Source organism: Lupinus angustifolius, chromosome LG16 (genome assembly GCF_001865875.1).
Source record: "Lupinus angustifolius cultivar Tanjil chromosome LG16, LupAngTanjil_v1.0, whole genome shotgun sequence".
Taxonomy (NCBI): domain Eukaryota; kingdom Viridiplantae; phylum Streptophyta; class Magnoliopsida; order Fabales; family Fabaceae; genus Lupinus; species Lupinus angustifolius.
The window spans coordinates 15,802,355-15,810,692 of NC_032024.1; positions in this window are offsets into that span (position 1 = coordinate 15,802,355).

Sequence of the window (8,338 nt, forward strand, 5' to 3'; positions counted from 1 at the left end):
GAATTAGTGAGAAAATTATTATTATGATAAATGTTAGCAGTCTTTTCTTTGTGTTGAATTTGCTTTGCTACTAATTTTATATTCTGAACTTCGTTGCTTTTCTTAAGTTCACAACATGATTGTGTGACTTTATTGTAGTGATATGAATAAGTTCTTCAAATATAAATTAAATCCAACTTTTTCTTCTTTAAGAATTCAAGTAGTGTTTATAACATGCAAATATTGAAAACTTAAGCATCAAGCAATAGGAATGCGGGTTGATACACATGAGAGTGTCTATCAACACATTACATAATTACTTAATTTTTGCTTTATGTAGTTGAAAAACATTTCATGACAACCTTACACATTACGTTCTAAATCTCATAAAATTTATTTCATTGACTTCGCCCTACTCATAAACTTCACCTACAAAAATAATTGTGAGTCACTCAATTATTTGAATGTTCAATTTTAAAAATTAATAGTTACACAAATCGAATAAATTCAACTGCAAATTACAATATTTTGTACAAAATACTATATTTGACATTTATAACATATAAAATAAAATACACATTGCGAATAATAGGAAAGCGGGTTGGCAGGCACGGTAGTGCCTGTCAACACGCTAGTTTAGATATATAATAATGTTATAGTCACATATTTACTTATGAGCAGTGGCGGTTGACATAACATTTAGGAGGGGCAATAGTTTTTAATTACAATTTATAATTAAGATTGATTAATTAACAAAAAAATATAAATAAATATAAATAATTATTTTAAAGTTTCAAAATAACGTTAGATCTAAATAACAATAATTAACAATTAAAACGTTAAAGAAAAATATATATTCATTTAAGTGTCGCTCTTTGTTAAAGGCTTGAATTCATAGATTATTAAATTAAGGTCAAAATTTCTAGCAACTTATTTTTCAATATAAATTACCACGTGGTTTATAAGAAATTCATCTTTATTTTACTACAAGATTTGTTTGATTGTCTTCATTGCTGAAAATGATTTTCCTGTAGTTGCTAAACCAAAATAGTTAAGATAAGACGAATAACTCGATCAGACAAATAATATACATTCACTTTTTTCATATCATCAAAGTTGCAATTAATTCATAGATGATTTAAAGTTTTTCAAATATGAATAGTTAACAATATCAATAATAAAACATTGGAATTAACATTTCCAGTAAATCTTTTGTTAAACTCGCATTGAAATCCATAGGATAGAAGGTTTGCATAATAATATATATGTTATCAATATTAAATTATATATAAAATTTCATAAAATCTTGGTATTTTTTGGTGCAAAATTTGGCAAATGCATTATCTTCTATAATATATTTCATAAGTATAAAATTATGGGTTTAATATGTATACACGGACAGTGTAAAAAACAAAAGTATAAAATCTCCACTATTCATATGTTAATTACCTTTGACTTTTAAACAAAAGTATTACAAATCAGTGGTGGGTGATGTATTGACAGTGTAAAAAACTTTACACTCAGTGCATAGATTTTAAACTCTAAAATTATTATGAACCAAATGAAATAAAAGTATATTATAAGCAATATCAATATTTACACATGTAAAGAACTTTATCTATCATCTATAATTTTTAGAAGGATTATACAGTTTATAAAAGAAAAATATATATTTTTAAAAAGATAAAAGAATATTTAAAAAGAATTTGAAAAAAAAATGAAAAAAAATTCAGGGGTGGCAGTTGCCCCCACCTGCCACAACTAAGCTCCGCCTCTGCTTATGAGTAATATTATATTCTCTTAATAAATCAACTTAATATTCTTCTAGCTATATGGGAATGATATATCATTTCCAACCCACATAAAATTGAGATATATTAGTTTAAGTGATGTGTCACTTTTTACTATTAAGAAGGTTTTTAATACGATTTATCAAAAAAATAATATCACCTTTCATATTTATATATACTAACGTGTTGACAGATATTGTTGCGTCTATCAACTCGCTTTTTTATCATTTATAATATGTAGTTTACATGTCATAAATGTCAAATATAATATTTTATGTTAAATATTTGTAATCTACATTTGAATTTATTCAATTAGTTTATTGCTCAATTTTTTAAAATTGAACATTTATGTTCTACATGGTGCTGAAAAAACTGATAGTTACAATATAAGAAAAAATAAATAATTAACCAAATAACATGGAACATATATTGGATGGAGAGAGATATTAAGTTATATATGGTTTTTGGATAGAAATTAGAAAATAGTAAAAGCAAAATAGGAAACATAAATTACACCATAGTGGGTGTAAGCGGTTCCTATTTAAACTGCGAAACCGGTGGAACCAAACCAAAACAAACCGCAAAATGTGGTTCGGTTTGGTTTCGCAGTTCGGTTCGGTTTTAAGGAATCGTTTATGTTCGGTTTATGGTTTTAGAAATTTAGGAACCGTTAGAACCGAACCGAACCGCGTATTAAAGAAATATATACTAGGGATTAAGAAATAATATTTTATTATTGTTTAAATTCTTCAACCAATTTTCTAGTTTAAATTATCAATTTTTGTGTGAATTGTAGTGTTACATATGTTACTAAATTATTATTAAGTTAGTATTATATATGTTATTACTTATTAGTTACTAAAATGTTTCCCAATGTCTTATGATTTAGATCATATTTTCTAACTTTTGTGATATTGAGTTTGAAACCAACATATATCATATATTGTTATACATGTATTGTTACATGTGTTACTAATTATAAAATGTAAGGTTATAAATGTAACTATTATATATTTTACTAATTGATATATATGTTACTAATGATGAAGTTTATTGTTATATATGATTCAAATTTTTTTATAATAATAGTAGTAATGTTTATCCTTTTATGATAAACAATATCTCTTGTAATATATTTTAATTTTCAATTGATGAAATATTTTTTTATAAAAAGTAAATATAAAATCCGTGTAACCGAACCGAACCATTCAAGAGCGGTTCGGTTCGATTCTTATAGTTAAAGTTGCGGTTAATTGAGCAGAACCGAACCATATGTTTTTTCTCGGTTCGGTTACTAAAATGCACCAAAAATTAAACCAAACTAAATTTTTACACCCCTACTAATAGGGTGATTATTTTAGATTTTCCCTATTAAGTAGAATATATATAATAAATAGTTATATATTACCTATAATTCAATTATTACCAACACTATCTATTTCTTGCTTATAGGCTATAATTGGATTGATGAAAAGACGTGAAATAAAATCAAGCATAATCAAATAATACAAGTTTCATTGTTTGGATTATTTAAATTACATCATATTCAATCCAAAACCTTAAACCCTGGCATGGTTGTGATTTTCTAATTTTTTTATTTTTCAAATGCCATTTTTAAAACAAAAAGTTGAATTGCATTTTTATTCAATTTTAAAACATTTTCACCTTAATAAACGGTTTTTCTACTCTAATCTCATTTTAAAATATACCAACCTAACCACAATATTGAGACTAATAGAAGGTGTCAGGGCATTGAGGTGTAGTGCAGTAATAATGGTAGTATTAAAGGGTCTATGACAGGGAAAATTATGTTGTTGCCAGCTATCAAGTTTTAAATTTAATATTAAAAGACTAATAAAATGTTGATTTATTGTTGTAAGGTCTTACCTGTTAAGATTTCACAACTTTTCTTATAATAATTTAAGTCAGATTATTTCCAAAAGTTATTTATTAAAATAAGATTATAGTTGATAATAAAATCTGTTGCACCAACAGAAAACCTTCATATGAAGGGAATACATGAATTAGTGAACATGATATACAGTTCCAAGTATTTAATATTATATAGTCCATCTAATAAGTACATAATTTTGACACATCAAAGAATTTAGACAATCAAGTTGCAAAAGGTAAGTAAAACAAAAATTGCATGTTTTAATTATAATGCATCAATGTGAACATGAAAACCAATTTAGAACTTTCCCATGGCATTAATACAATTTATATCTTAAATTACACTGATATCCCATAAGTTTTAGTAAAATTAATAAATCACCCCTCCATTTTTTGATACTTACAAAAACCACGTGATTTTTATATATACATTATATTGATTACTCCTGCATGAGAAATATGTATGATCTTTTAAAGAAAAAAGATAAGTATAATTAAGTTAAAAAATATGATATATTGTAGAGACAAGTCCAAATAGTATACGAGTCAAGAAAATTTTATTATTTTTTGTTCGTTATAAAATGCATTAATAATACTAAATAGGTATTGTCTAAGTCACTCTTATACTAATTACATTAAAAAAAAACCCTAATTGTTACGCCTATAAAAAAATCCCTATTTTTTGTAGTACATTACGCTAACTATCACTATTTAAAAATAAGTGTTATTTTTTAAACAAAAATAAGTGACAAATGTAATTAAATTAAACAAAATATGATGTAATGTCGAAACAAGTACAAATGGTATACACGTCGATACATTTTCATTATTTTTTGTTCGTTACGTATTGTAACGTATTAGGGATTTTGTCTGTTAAAAAAATCACACTTATTTTTCATATAGAGTAATTAGTGTAATGTATGTATAACAATTAGGATTTTCGTTGGTGTAAAAAATAAAAGAATAGTTGATATAATTTAATTAAAATTTATGAGGTAATTTACTATTTTAATGCTAGAGTATTTTTATGAGAGTGTGAACCTAAATAGAATGGATGTAATTGGAGGTACCCAAAGAAAATAAAAAACCTCAAAGCAATGAGGATCTAAAAAAATCATCATCATTATTTGAGTTATATATTATGATATAATAAGGCAATTGGTAGTACAATTCTCCATTATTATATATAGTGTAATATCTATATATTATTAGTGTACAAATTTATATACAATCTTATATATCATTCACCATTCATTTGTATTACTTTTTTAAGAGTCTATAATAATAAAATATGAATAATAAATGATGCAGTAAAAATATATAAAACTCATAGACATATTTTTCTACTATATATTAGTTGTAGTGATGAAACATTATAATTTAAACACAAGTTGTTTAATGAAAATGTGTTTTTTCCTCACTCCCTAGCTAATACATTTCTTCTGAATGCCCAGGCAGATTTCACTATATCAGGTAAAACCCATGCATTATAAATTAAAAAAATAATTGGAATTTCTCATTGTTCCATCCCAGTCTACGGAGTACCTCACCCGCTTGGGATAGGATCCTTTTTGACCAACTAGAAGTCGAGTAAGCACAACTTGGGAGTCTTGAGTTACTCTCCTGTAAGCATCATGATTATCTTTAAGTTACTCTCCTGTAAGCAACATGTCCATCTGATAGTACAGTCAGGGACAGACCTACAATGTGGCAGGGACATGCCTATTATACGCTTATAACACATGTTACAAGTCACCATCCGCTAGTGGACAGATTCCATGTCACTCATCTCAACTACTATAAATAGGGGGTGTCCTCTTACATGAAGTATCATCTACATCATTCATCCATTTATTAACTCTCTCATTCTCACTTACTAACTCATTTATTACTTGCATTACTCTTATTTGTTCTTCAATATTTCCTATAAGTTTCATTTTGACTTGATCGTCGGAGAACCTTTTCAGGTACCTCCCCCAGTGGGTCTAGACTCTACACCAACTATACTCAGGAGAAGGCCATCTCACCGGACACCAACTTCGATCATCCAACCAACCATCAAAGAACATTGGCGTCGTTTGTGGAAACCTACGCCATGATAACCACTCGAAACCAAACACACTCTCCCAGCCAAATAGAACCTGTAACAACAAACATGCCTCCCAACCACCTTACTCCTTCCATTGACCCCCAACAAAGATACAACAATCCTAACAAGCCAACCAAAGCCATCCACCTATCATAGAACAACAACCATTAACGACCCAACAACTTCTCCAAATGATAATAGACCCAAGGAACTGGCCAAGTACTCTGACCTCATAATGGCGGTACATGTGGCGGTACATGTACTATTCACACGTCTACAAGATGGTCTTTTGAGACAGGAACTGTACAAGTACTTTGACCTCATAATGGAGGACCTCCGCTCCAAGGCTCAACAGTTCATTAACTTAGAGGAGACTCGCCATATTCAGTCACCCGCCCAACACCACGAGTATCGCCCCTCATGTGAAAACAAAAAACCAAAGTTTCACGACCCTCCTAGAAGTGACCCCCCCAAAATTACGCAAAAATCCAAATATGCAGTTTACGCTCCCCCAATGGTAGCCGATCCAGGATCCTACAAGAGGTCATGGCCATACACCTTTCCCAACTTTGATAAGTGTCAAAAATACCTAATTTTCATACATTTTTTATGGCACTTATCCTATGCAAAAATGTGAAAACCAACTTAATTCAACACTTTTTAGATAACTTTTTAATGTTTGAATAATATAATTTTTGATCACCTCTTGTCCAAGTTTCCCTTGAATTTTGTAGGAAATTGATTGAAAAGAATTAATCCAAAAGATATCAAAGAATTCATGCCAAATCACAAGCCAAAAGTTCAAAAGGAAATGCTCAAAATAAACAAGCCAAGTACCACATGTTGTGTGCTTAGCTTGTCACCAAAAAAGATGACTTAGGCTTGAAGAAATATACCTTTCTTTACCTTGTAGAAACCCAAGCCAGGTATGCAAAGCAATGCACAACTCAAAAGCTTACCTAGACTTGAAGAAATCATGCCAAAAGTGTCAAGTAACCAACTAAATTCAACTCAAGAATCGTGGAACAAAGGTTGCTTCGGCTTGAAGAAAGGTAGGTTCCTTCACCATGAAGGAACCAGGCAACTAGGCGTGGGCCAAAAGGAGGTCAGGCGGCCAGGTCATAAAACCTAGCCATGAAGAAAGCTTGGCCAACTCATCAAGCAATGTGCCTATTCTTTACTTGAAGGCCAAACACATGATCTCATGCATGACATATGTTCTGAATAACCAAGTAGGAGGTGTCAACATGCATGTAACATATTGCCTATAAAAGGGACAAATTGTTGAACCACAAGCTTTGGGTGTGCCAAACTGCGTGACTAGGGCGTTGGGCGGCCCTCACATTGCCTATAAAAGGCACACCTATTCCTTCACTTTTACACATTGTAAATATTTTGTAAATTCTTCTTCTTCTTTCCATTCCGGTTCTCTATCTTTTTAGGTTGTTCTTAGGCTTTTATTTTATAGAAATTCATAGGAATAGAGTTGGCAAATGAGGTACAAAAACATGATTTTGTAACCTCATTTGGAATCAAAAACATCTCATCCTTGGATAGATGGCTCATCTCCTACACATTGATTTGGATTATGGTATAAGGTTATTTCTTTTCTTGATTTGTATCATATTTTGATTTCAATTTATTACTTTTGGTTAAGTTTTGATTCTTTAAGAAGTTCTTAATTGGTTTTAGCTTGATCACCTAAAACTCGATTTAAAGATAAAAAAATAGTTCTTCTTAACGTGTTGACAAGTGAACTAAAAAGTATAACCTACATCTTAGTTCATTTGTCATATCAAACATCTATTTTAAGCAACTTATGTTCAAGGCTAAATGATGTTAATGAAGCCTGAAGTAGAGTGTGACAATTTAGTGTATAACATAAGGTTTACAAATCATCTTATCATACTAGGACATTAGAGGAATAAGACGATGTGTGACTTCCCAACAATAATAACATAGAATTCCAAATATTCATTTTGTCATAAACCAAGCAATATCACTATTTTGAGAATAAAGTATATTATAATATGATGAGATAAATTATCGCCTTCAACTATTAGAATCATAACATGTGTTCTATTTAATTCTTTTACACAAAAATATTTCTAAAAAGTAAAAATTATAGTATACATATTATGATTTTAGTGATTGAAAGAGATAATTTATTTTCTCGTATGAGAAAATATTTTATTCTCTTTAAAATGAGCCTTTTAAAATCTCGTATGAAAATGTATATATGCATATAAAAGTAATGAACATTTTGCGAATCAAAACATGGGATAATTAATTTTGTGTTGTTGAGTTCTCCACTTTTTAAATCAAATGGACTTTGGTATTATAAGAAGTGGGAACATAATTTAGTAAGGTGCAGAAGATTCCAAGAACTTAGATTGCTAAATTGGTATCTTCCTTTTGTGTTATTCTTTATATTTGATTAGGACATTACATATCCGACTTTGCATATTACTTGGTTACGACTGGTCCTCCAAACCGACACCGCTTGGGGTTTTTGAGAAATTATTGTGCAATTAAGACACATTTAAATTATTATAACTAACATGTTTATAGACAGTCGGTCGGCCTG